Source organism: Humulus lupulus, chromosome 2 (genome assembly GCF_963169125.1).
Source record: "Humulus lupulus chromosome 2, drHumLupu1.1, whole genome shotgun sequence".
Lineage (NCBI taxonomy): Eukaryota > Viridiplantae > Streptophyta > Magnoliopsida > Rosales > Cannabaceae > Humulus > Humulus lupulus.
Window position 1 is genome coordinate 270,945,361 of NC_084794.1, and position 10,552 is coordinate 270,955,912.

Sequence of the window (10,552 nt, forward strand, 5' to 3'; positions counted from 1 at the left end):
TCTCGGCACGTGCATCACACTGTTATCACCACACTCATGTGGTACAAATCACATAACACATTTATCACATTTATGCCCTCAGCGGGCTAAAATTACCAATTTACCCCTAGCATACAAACGGGGTCCTCGTTCATATTTATACCACCTAAGCATGCATTCTAATCACATATTCGTTTAAATTCATAGATTATCATATTAATTCACTTATTGCCCTCCAGGCACGCGAATCAAGGTCCCAAACCTTATTAGCAACTTGGGGTGTTACAGACACGATCACTCATTTGTAAAGGGTACGGAACCCACGTTAGTGACTTACACATCTGTCACTTATCTGTCTAGGGCTATAGGTCCAGGATGATTATCATGATCATCGTTTGATATTATATATATGCAGTATTGAGTTTTCTTGCTGGGATTTAGCTCATGGGTGCTATGTAGTGCAGGCAAAGGGAAAGAAAAGCTCACCCAGCCTTGAATGGAGAGCTTAGGTGGTGATGTCTACATATGCGGCCGCTTAACCACCACGGCAAAGGAGTTTCTCAGAGGAACTAGGGTGTTTACCCTATTTTTGTCGCTTAGGTCGGCGGGTTGTAAATTTTACTCTGTAATGACCATTTTGTATTGTAAATAACTTATAAACGTTGTTATGGGCCCATGAAAAATTTTATGATTTAAATAAAATATATCTTTTCCTTTTGATTGGTTTTACACCTTAACCTATTAATAACACTTAGATGCACGTTTATAACCAAAGAACTCGATTAGCGAGTTAAGCACGGTTCAAAGTTCACAGTAACTGTCTTGGAGTAACCAGGGCGTTACATCCAGGGCCTAGTACAACCAACGCTTGGCGGAGGAGCACCGTGAAAATGCTCGGGCTCTCTGAGCAACCCAAGAAGCTCACCTCGAGCAGGAGATCGAGGAGGAGCTTGAAGCGAGAATTAGAGCTTCCTCCTTAGATCAAGGTAAATATCCTATTCTTCTTTACCATGCTAAGTCTGTTGGAGATGGTGTAAGTCTCGAGCATGTTTGGGCTTCTCCTTCTCTCTCTCGATGTGGCCTTACCCATGATCGACACTGGACTCGAGAGGAGTATCAAGACTACCAAGACCTCATCGAGTGTTATCTTCATCAACCGAAGAAGAGCTTGCCTTCTTAGGGCTTCGTGCCTCTCAACGATGTGACTTCATTTCATGCATCTTGGTTTTGCCATTACGAAACAAACATTACTCAGGAGATGGGACAACTTATGAGGAGCTTTGCACACTCATTGCTTCATGCGGAGGAGCCACTAAGTGGTGGGGCTTCCCGAGAAGCTCACGTGCTCTTGAAAACCTTTAGTCTTTCAAGCTTTATTTTATTGCTTTATTTCTTTTTTTTTTAATTTTGTTTTTGTATGTACTGACATCGTTTTCTCCTTGCAAATTAGATTAGGTTGGGAGATCTAGCCCGTGTTTCCAACCAGCTTGTCGTAGGGGTTGGCGGATCCGAGGCTGGAGAGGGTCTAGAAGAGCACGAGATGGAATGGAACCTTCTTTTCCCCCTAAGAGGTAGCACATAGCGTCGACTTTCGTTGAAGAGCCTTTGGAGGTGATAGGCGATCTAGTCTTGGAGGTGTCCTAGGGGGAGTTGTCTATCCATAGAACAGTTGAAGTCCCTATTGGGGTTTTATGCCCTAATTAAAACTCAATTTCTTTGTAATCTCATTTTATTATCAATAAAAGAAAATAAATCTTTTTGACTTGGTCAATCACTTTGCTCACATTTTTTATTTTCATGATTATTTGTTTAATATGAACTTCTATTAAATCCCAAGCATATAGCTAATCATATTTACAGTGATGTAATCACAGTGGAATATAAATATGATTATATGTTCAAAAATAAGTTAGTATTAAGATTAGTCAGTGCACAAGATGTGCACTGATTTGCCAATATATGATATAATCTACTTACACATTGTAGTGTTATGTTCTTCCTAAAATATTAGCAAAGTAGATAAGATCGGATATATTTGTTACATCTAACTGGACCGATATTGATAGTAGATAGAATAAGTAAACATAGCGCTATTATCTATTCTAGTCATATCATATAGTTGACCATATGTCAATTCAATATCAATTATGAGTGGTTAGTATTCTAACTGATTGTATTATTTGAGTTCTTTGACTTGTTCATTACAAGCTTACCCTACGGACTAGCCCGTACTTACATCTTGAGAACTCGGTTGTATAATCAAGTGGGAGTGTTAATCATAGATATGAACATCTATAGCTTCTGATGAAGAAGTACAACGATGGTTTCCATTTAGTTTGATTCGAGGTGCTAAATGATAGAGATATCATTTCACTAATTAATATTAGTTTATTAAAATATTATTTACAAGGAACTAAGTGTTTTAAGGATAAAATACAATGAGGGGTAAAACGGTATTTTTAGTCCCATCTTGTTGTAGATCGTCTATATAGGATTAAGTGATAATTATGGTTGTAACAATGCATAACTACGTATCTATATTGGTTATATAACGTTCTATGAATTCAAGAGTGCAATTTGGAGTCTTTATTACTGGAGTCACGAGGAATTAATAAGTTAGTAAATTTATTTGTTAAATTTATGATAACTTATTGGAGCTTGGTTTCATAGGCCCATGGTCCCCACAGTACCTTGGATAAAATTATCTAGATAGTCTCAATTAATTGATTTAATTATCAATTATAATTATCAAAGTTGACTAGGTCAATTTTGGATAATTTCACAAGGTTATGCAATTTAGAGAAGAAAATATATTTTAGGGCATATTTATTAATTAAGAGGAATTGGTGACTAAATTAATAAATAAGTTTAAATCAAGGTTCAAATTATAAATAATTAATTTGATAAAGGATTTAAATAATTATTTAATTAACTAATCAATAGAAAATAATATTGGCATTGAATTTAAGTCCAACGAGCTTATAATTAAATGAGAAATTTCACGGGATTAAAGCCCATTAGAATTTCGACCTAATGGCTGATATTGCCTATTACTTTATTGATTTTTTAATTAAATAAGTGACATAATTGAGCCTTTAAAAGGAATGCTAAGTGAGAGTTGAAAACAGATGATCAGAAGATCTAGTTTTGATATTTTAGGGTTTTAGACTCTCTCTGCAACAAAAGTCATTTTTTAAGCCTCTATATTCTCTTATTCTCTCTGCATCTATCTCATGTGTTGAGAATTGCCCACTCTAGTCTAGGTGATTCTAAGGATACTATGGAAGACTGTGAATAAATTTGAAGATCGGTTCAGTTTCTTGGTGATGCCCTTGATAAGTCTAGTTTATGGTAGTTTTAGAGTGTGTTTTAGTCTTAGTTTCGAGTCAAATTGTGAGTTTTGTACGAAATTATGCTTGTGTTTGTTTTGTTTTCAAGATTTTGCTATAAATTTGCGAATGGAGAGGAAATGAGCGAATTTAACGATGAAAATGGGTATTTTGGGAGATTTTGGCCATTTAATGTGAATTCGGGAGAGCCGGGAATATTCGGATGACTCTGGTGCTAAACGAAGGTGAAAAAGGAGTGAAATCAAGAAATCTAGAATAAGGAGTCGCGACTTGCCCTTACAAGTTGCGGCGCGCATGAAGACAGAGGCAAATCGGTGAAGGGAATTAAGGGTAGGTGGATCGCGACTTGGTCTATCAAGTCGTGGCACCTAAGTTTCCAAAGGAGGAAGGAATTGGCAGAAAAAAAAAAGGCGGGCCGCGACTCAAGAATGGGCAAGTCGCGACCCGCCTCACTAAAATTTGAAAAAAATGTGTTTAAATACGAGTTTTAGGTCATTTATAAATGGAGTTCTTGGATTCGGGATTAGTAGTTGTTTAGCATTATTGATCTATTTTCTTAACTTTTCTCTGAGTTTTTAGTAGTTTAATTTTATGTTTCTGAACAATTATTTTATGATTTTAGTAATGTCTTATATGAACTAAATATTTGTTCTAGGGTTTAATGTAGTCACTTAAATATTTGCTAATTTTCTATGAAGTTTATATAATTTCTTCTTCTTCTATTCTTTCTCTATATAATTTGTGCTTTATGCATGTGGATAATTGATCACTATTTACATGATTTATGATTTTGATTCGAGATCCGAGAGGGGAGAATTGAATATTCTATAATCATATAGACATAAATTGCATATAGGATGATAATACCTATAGGTTTGTGTAGCGTTTAGGGTTTCTATGCTTCATGCCTACTATATGTTAAAACTTATCACAAATATGTAGAAAGTTTGCATATAGGTTGATATCTTTTTATCTTGAAAAAGAATTAGGATTGTTTTAGAAACCCGCTATTAGGATAGATATTGAAGAATTATATACTTTGATTAGTAAGATTAACAGGTTGAAAAGTTGATGAAGTTAATACCCTAGGTTTTTAATTTATTGAATCAATTTTTATAATTGCATAGTTTATTTCAATTTTAAGTTTTAGTTTAAAAATCACTCTATTTTCAACTGCTAAATAGAAAGCTAGAATTGGTTATTGGTACTTAATTGATAGTCTTTGTGGTAAAGATTCTTATTTACTATCTATATTAGTTGAATCGGTTGTGTAATGCCCCAAAATCCCTAATGCGGTTTAATGGTTGGATTAGTAGGCCGGGAGGGCCATAATTGATTTATTATGCCATGTTTATGTGAATTATATTATAATATGATGTTAAATGCATGCATGTGGGTCCACGTTTAATGATAGGGGCATTTTGGTAATTTGGCCTGTTGAGGGCGTAATTGTATATTTTCATGCATGTTGGTGAATTATTGTTGAGGCCACATTATAATGTGGATTTGTTCGAGCCATTCGGCATGAGACGATCTTTGAGTACAAATTAGTGGTTTGGTCATAACGGGATTAAGTTCGAGGCTCGAAGTGAGTCTCGGGGAAATTTGGTGATTAGGGCGTTGACGGGAGTTAAAGGGTAACGAAATATGAAATATTGGTATTTGAGAATATAGAGAATAACGGGAATTGGAGGGTGTTAATTATGATTAACGAAATAGGCGGGAAAGGACATATTTACCCTTGGGAGCCTTTAGAAGACTTTAAATGACCTAGGGGCAAAATAGTCTTTTCACCCCTAAGATATATATCAGCCATTCAAGCTGTAGAAACTGAAACCAAAACAGAGCCTTCTCTTTCCTTCTCTCGATCACCATCCTCCTCCTTTGGAATTTTTGAACCCTATTTGAAGAACCGAGCTAGGGAATCAAGGTTTGGAGCTTAGAACTTTAGTTCATCCATTGAAGAGGATTTGATTCAAGTTTAAGGTAAGGTTTTAGTTCAAGTATTTGATTTCTTGCCCTGTTTTTGGATTGGTTTTGAGATTGGAGTTTTGATCATTGAAATGGGAATTTGATGAAGTTTTGAATAGTTTAAGGCTTGGGTTTTGATGGTTATATGGTGGATAAGTTGTGGTAATAATTGGTGGCCTTGCTTTGTGATATTGGGAGTGTTTTAATAAGGTTTTGAAATGAGTTCGAAAGGGAAAAACAAGGGTTTTTGGCTGAGTTTCAGGTGGGGTCGCGGCTCTGTGTTCTAGAGCGCCGCGGCCCAAGCTCATTGAAGAGGAAGGGTGGTGCTAAAGGGCCTGAGGGCCGCGGGGCTTGGGGAGGCGGGCCGCGGCGCTTGAGGGCATTTGTGGCCAAAGTAGTGTTTTGATCATGGGAACTCAAACCTTAGGCCTCGGGATCGTTCCTACTACCCAATTTAGTAGGATTCGATGGCTCGGAGGCTAGGTCTTGGTCTGAGAACTTTTTATTACTCATTTTATTGATGGAATCCCATAATTGGTTATGACCAGGTGACCGTCAAGGAACTAAAAGGTTGAGCGTTCTATAGGGTGGTTCTTTTACTAATTCTCGCTCGAACCAGAGGTAAGAAAACTACACCCCATATGTGACATGCATGGTTATTATTGAGGCATGTTGATTGTTTAAATGTGGACATTGATTGCATATCAAATGCTTAGCAAATCTTGCTTACTTGTGAATGGCACTGACTTACTAGTCAGATTTAGCTGTGAAGCTGTGACTTACTAGTCAGGTTCGACAGTAGTTTTGAGCACTGGTCGTATGTTACTGACCTACGAGTCAGAAGCGACATAAGCGTCATGAACGCAGAGCAGATAAAAGATTAGATCTGATCAACATCTACATTGAATGACTCATCATGAGCATTAATGTCAGACCAACCCTAAGTTCGATGAAAACTAAAAGCGCTTGCCTAGTTCTATGACTAGTTACTCAAAGCCAGGGCCAGAAGACCCAGGTGACCGTATCATCACATGGCTAAGGGTACGGAACCCACAGTAGTGACTCCATGGTCACTCCCTTGGTTTACTTTGGTGACTCGCTCATTAGTCACTTATCCTGTTTAAGGTAGTGACTTGATCACTCATTTGTAAAGGGTACGGAACCCACATTAGTGACTTTTACACCTGTCACTCCTCTATTTGGGGCTATAAGCTCTGGATGATTATCATGATCATCATACAATATTATATAAATGCAGTAATGAGTTTTCTTGTTGGGCTTTGGCTCATGGGTGTTATGTGGTGCAGGTAAAGGGAAAGAAAAGCTCACCCAACCTTGAATGGAGAGCTTAGGTGGCGATGTGTACATATGCGGTCGCTTGACCACCACGGCCAAGGAGTTTCTCAGAGGGACTAAGGATTAACCCTATTTTTGCCGCTTAGGTCGGCGGGTTGTAACTTTTGTACTATAATGACCGTTTTGTATCGTAAATAACCTGTAAACGTTTTTATGGGCCCATGAACAGCTTTATGTTTAAAATAAAATATATTATTTCCTTTTCATTGGTTTTTTACCTTAACCTATTAATAAAACTTAGATGCACGTTTATAACCAAAGAACTCGATTAGCGAGTTAAGCACAGTTCAAAGTTCACAGTAACGTTCTTGGAGTAATCAGGGCGTTACAGATTGTGTATACTTGTGCATTATATTTTTGCTATCAATCCTGCGATTAAAAGGATTGATTAGTTCTCAAAAATGCAAATTCATTGGTTTTAAAGTGTAAAATTAATTAAGTTTTAATTAATATTTTCATGAATTTATTGTAATATATTTTATAATTGAAAATATTAATTTTAAATTTAATTTGTGTTTAATTTTCAGGAAATAAATTGCATTTGGACATTAATAAAAAGAGAGAACAAAGAAATAGCTAAAACTGAAAAGGAAATTGAAGAAAATGGCATTTTTGAAGGAGTTTGGCCCAGTCCCCTCTCCTCCTCTCTCCTTGCGCCAGGTGGCGTGCTCACAGCTTGCCACGCACCCAAAGTCAGCCTGCCTCCTTGCTCCTCCTTGCGCCACCTGTCCAAGCCATCTCCAATTTCCCCCAAAAGTCAGCATGTGACCCAGCCTCCCTTCAACGTAGCTGAAGCTCGCCCAAGGCCTCCAGCAGCTCAACCTTTCAGCAAGCCCAACAGGCCCAGTTCACCCAAAGCCAAGTCTCCTTTCAGTCGCCCACGTGGCACATTTTCATTGGCTGGAAATGGGTCAAAACCCACTTCTTCCACTAGCCACCTTCAACCCATATTTTGTGGGTATTGGGCCTTGCAAAATTGCCATTTTGAGCTTTAAAGCTCATCTTTTTTGGTGCTTTAGAAAAATGGCATATTGATCGTACACCAAAATAGCTAGGGTAATATTAATAATAAGATTTGATTTTTTAAAATCATATTTTATCATTAATATTTCAGATTTATTTTGTAAACCCCATTTTGTTGTTTAATTTCTTTTTAGTCATTTTCTCCCTTTATAAATAGGGACTTTTTCTTCACAATTAGAATGTAATTTTTAGAGTAAAGAAACTATAGCAAAATTTCTACTCACTTTCTTCTCATATTTTTTTCTTAGAATTTTGTGAGAATCATGAACATAATGGCCTAATCTTCCTAGGAAGGTTAGGGATGATTCCATATGCTAGTGATGCTAATAGTATATAGGATTAGTCATGCTCTTTCTATGTGCTTCTAATTAGTAAAAGTAATATTGATACATAATTTTATATCTAATCTTATATTGCATTATTGCCCTTGGATATTTTGTCATTTTTAGATTTTTCATAAGATTAACATTGTGCTTTTAAAGTAAAGAACTTTATAACTCAAATGGACTTTTGTTAGAAAAGAATATGGACTTTAATGTTAGATTTTCCAAGTAAATATTGGGATGTGAACTATTTACTTGTGTATTTTTGTAAATCAAGTATCCAAGTAACTAAACAAGCATATGGATGATTCTTGAAACCTCTCCATTTCTCAAACTTTTGATTACATCTTACCTTTATTTCATTTATCTCATTTTATCATTTCATAAAAAAGACAACACCAAAATCTCAAATCTCTTTTCATTTCCATTTTTTTATTTATTTATTGTTACTAATTTTTGTGTTATTTTCTACTAATCTTTTGATTTAAGGTTACCTCATTGTGGATCGACCGCCCGATTATACTACAACCACCGCTTAGTGGTTGTCACGATTTGGGCGTTAAACAAATTTTGCCGCCATTGCCGGTGAGGTAGTTTTCAAAGGCTTAGTGAAATTTTTACAAAAATATAAGTAACTTTATTTGTGTTTTTGTTTGAATAAATATTGTGCTAGTGTAGTTTTTTTATTTACTAATTTTTAGCTAATTAGATTATTATTATTATAACAAACATAAAAAAAATCTTTATTTATATATATATTTTTTTCTTTTTTTATTGGTAAAACAAAAAAAACATATATATATTATAAATATTCACATATATACATATCTATAAAAAGAAATCCCCAAAAAATATATATATATATATTTATTCTTATTTTTATTTTTTTATTTTTTTTCTATTTTCTTTCTTTTGGTTAAAAAAAAAAGAACCATATATATATATATGTATACAATTTTTTTTTCCTTTTAGCAAATTCTTACTCCATTTTTCTTTCTTAATTTCTATTCTATTTTTTTTTAGTTTAGTACATAATTGAAAAAAAAAAGATTAAGCTTGTTATTTTATCTTTTCTTTTCTTTATTTTATTTTTGTGTTGTTTATTTTGTTGCTTAGTTTAGGCTTTTACTTTCTTTGCCTTAGTTTTCCTTAGAATTTAGATTTTTTTTAAAAAAAAAACAACATAAAATTGCATAAAATTGTTCATAAAATTTCAATCATAAAACGCTTAGTATTTGAAACAATTGTGTAATATTACAAATGGTAGAAACCGAGATTATTCTATCTAGAAAGATTGGTTGTTAAATAAGGTTTGTGATAGCATTACCCTCCACACTTACTTGGGAACCTTAGGGAGTTATGTCTAGGCAAGTGTGGGTCTAAAGCGGTACCTTGGCAACCTTCCCAATCGGCCTGGGAACATTTCGAGCATCTACCTTTGCACTATTACATTGTTGAACGTATTACTATAAGAAAACCAAGCTTGTTCTGTCAAAATAAGCAATTTCACTCTGCTTAAAGGTTGTTTGGTCGAAAATGTTGACTTGTGATCCACCATACTTACTCAGTACGCTCGGGGAGTTCTAGTAAGGTGTTGGAGATCACCCAAAAACCCCCAAATCTACCTGGGAACAAGTTTTAAAAAAAAAATAATAATAAATAAATCTAATTCTGATTTCCGAAAGTGGATGAATCATCACGAAACTTCTAGTGAAACTTCTTCCAATTCATCCACCATTCCTTCTGGAACTCCTTCCACCAATCCTGCTTCTCCACAAACTTTCGCCGATAATAATCCATTCACAATGGCTCGCAATGATGAAATTCAACCAAGAACTCTCAATGACTACTTCCATCCTACTCGCACTTCCACGCCTTCATGCATTATCTTCACTCCTAATATGCCTGCATTAGACTTTAAACCTGGCATGATTCAACTCTTGCCTGCATTTCATGGAATGGAAAACGAAAGCCCATACGTGCATATCAGACAATTCGAGGAGGTAGTAGCCACCTTCTATAACTAAGCCGAAAATGCCAATGTTGTGCGACTGAAGTTCTTCCCTTTCTCCTTGAAGGACAAAGCCAAAAGCTGGTTGTACTCTTTGGGACCTAGGTCTATTGGAAAATGGGAGGAGATGACCAAATCTTTCTTTCTGAAACACTTCCCCAGTCATAAGACCAACAGTCTAAAACGACAGATTTCCACATTTTCCCAAAAGGACAATGAAATGTTCTATCAAGTCTGGGAAAGATTCAAAGATCTGTTAAATCAGTGCCCGCACCATGGCTATGAGAACTGGCATTTGGTCAGTTACTTCTATGAAGGCCTCACGAGTCGTGAGCGCCAGTTTGTAGAAATGTTATGCAATGGTGAATTCCTCGAAAAAGAGCCAGACGATGCTCTTGAATATCTCGAAGAAACCGCGAAAAAGTCTCACACCTGGACTGGTCCAAGTGCTACTGACAGCACCAACCGACACAAACCATCTGGGATCTATCAACTTCGAGAAGAGGATAGTGTTAAGACCCAACTTGAAGCTTTGAAAA

The 10,552-nt window shown here is 35.8% G+C and overlaps 1 non-coding gene across 1 annotated transcript; it reads right to left on the minus strand.

Annotated features, from left to right (window-relative positions):
• Positions 1-10,188: 10,188 nt before the first annotated feature.
• On the minus strand, positions 10,189-10,295 carry LOC133820798 (small nucleolar RNA R71). Its single transcript, XR_009887198.1, has one exon. It is a non-coding gene; the product is annotated as a small nucleolar RNA R71 (small nucleolar RNA).
• Between the last annotated feature and the right edge of the window lie 257 nt (positions 10,296-10,552).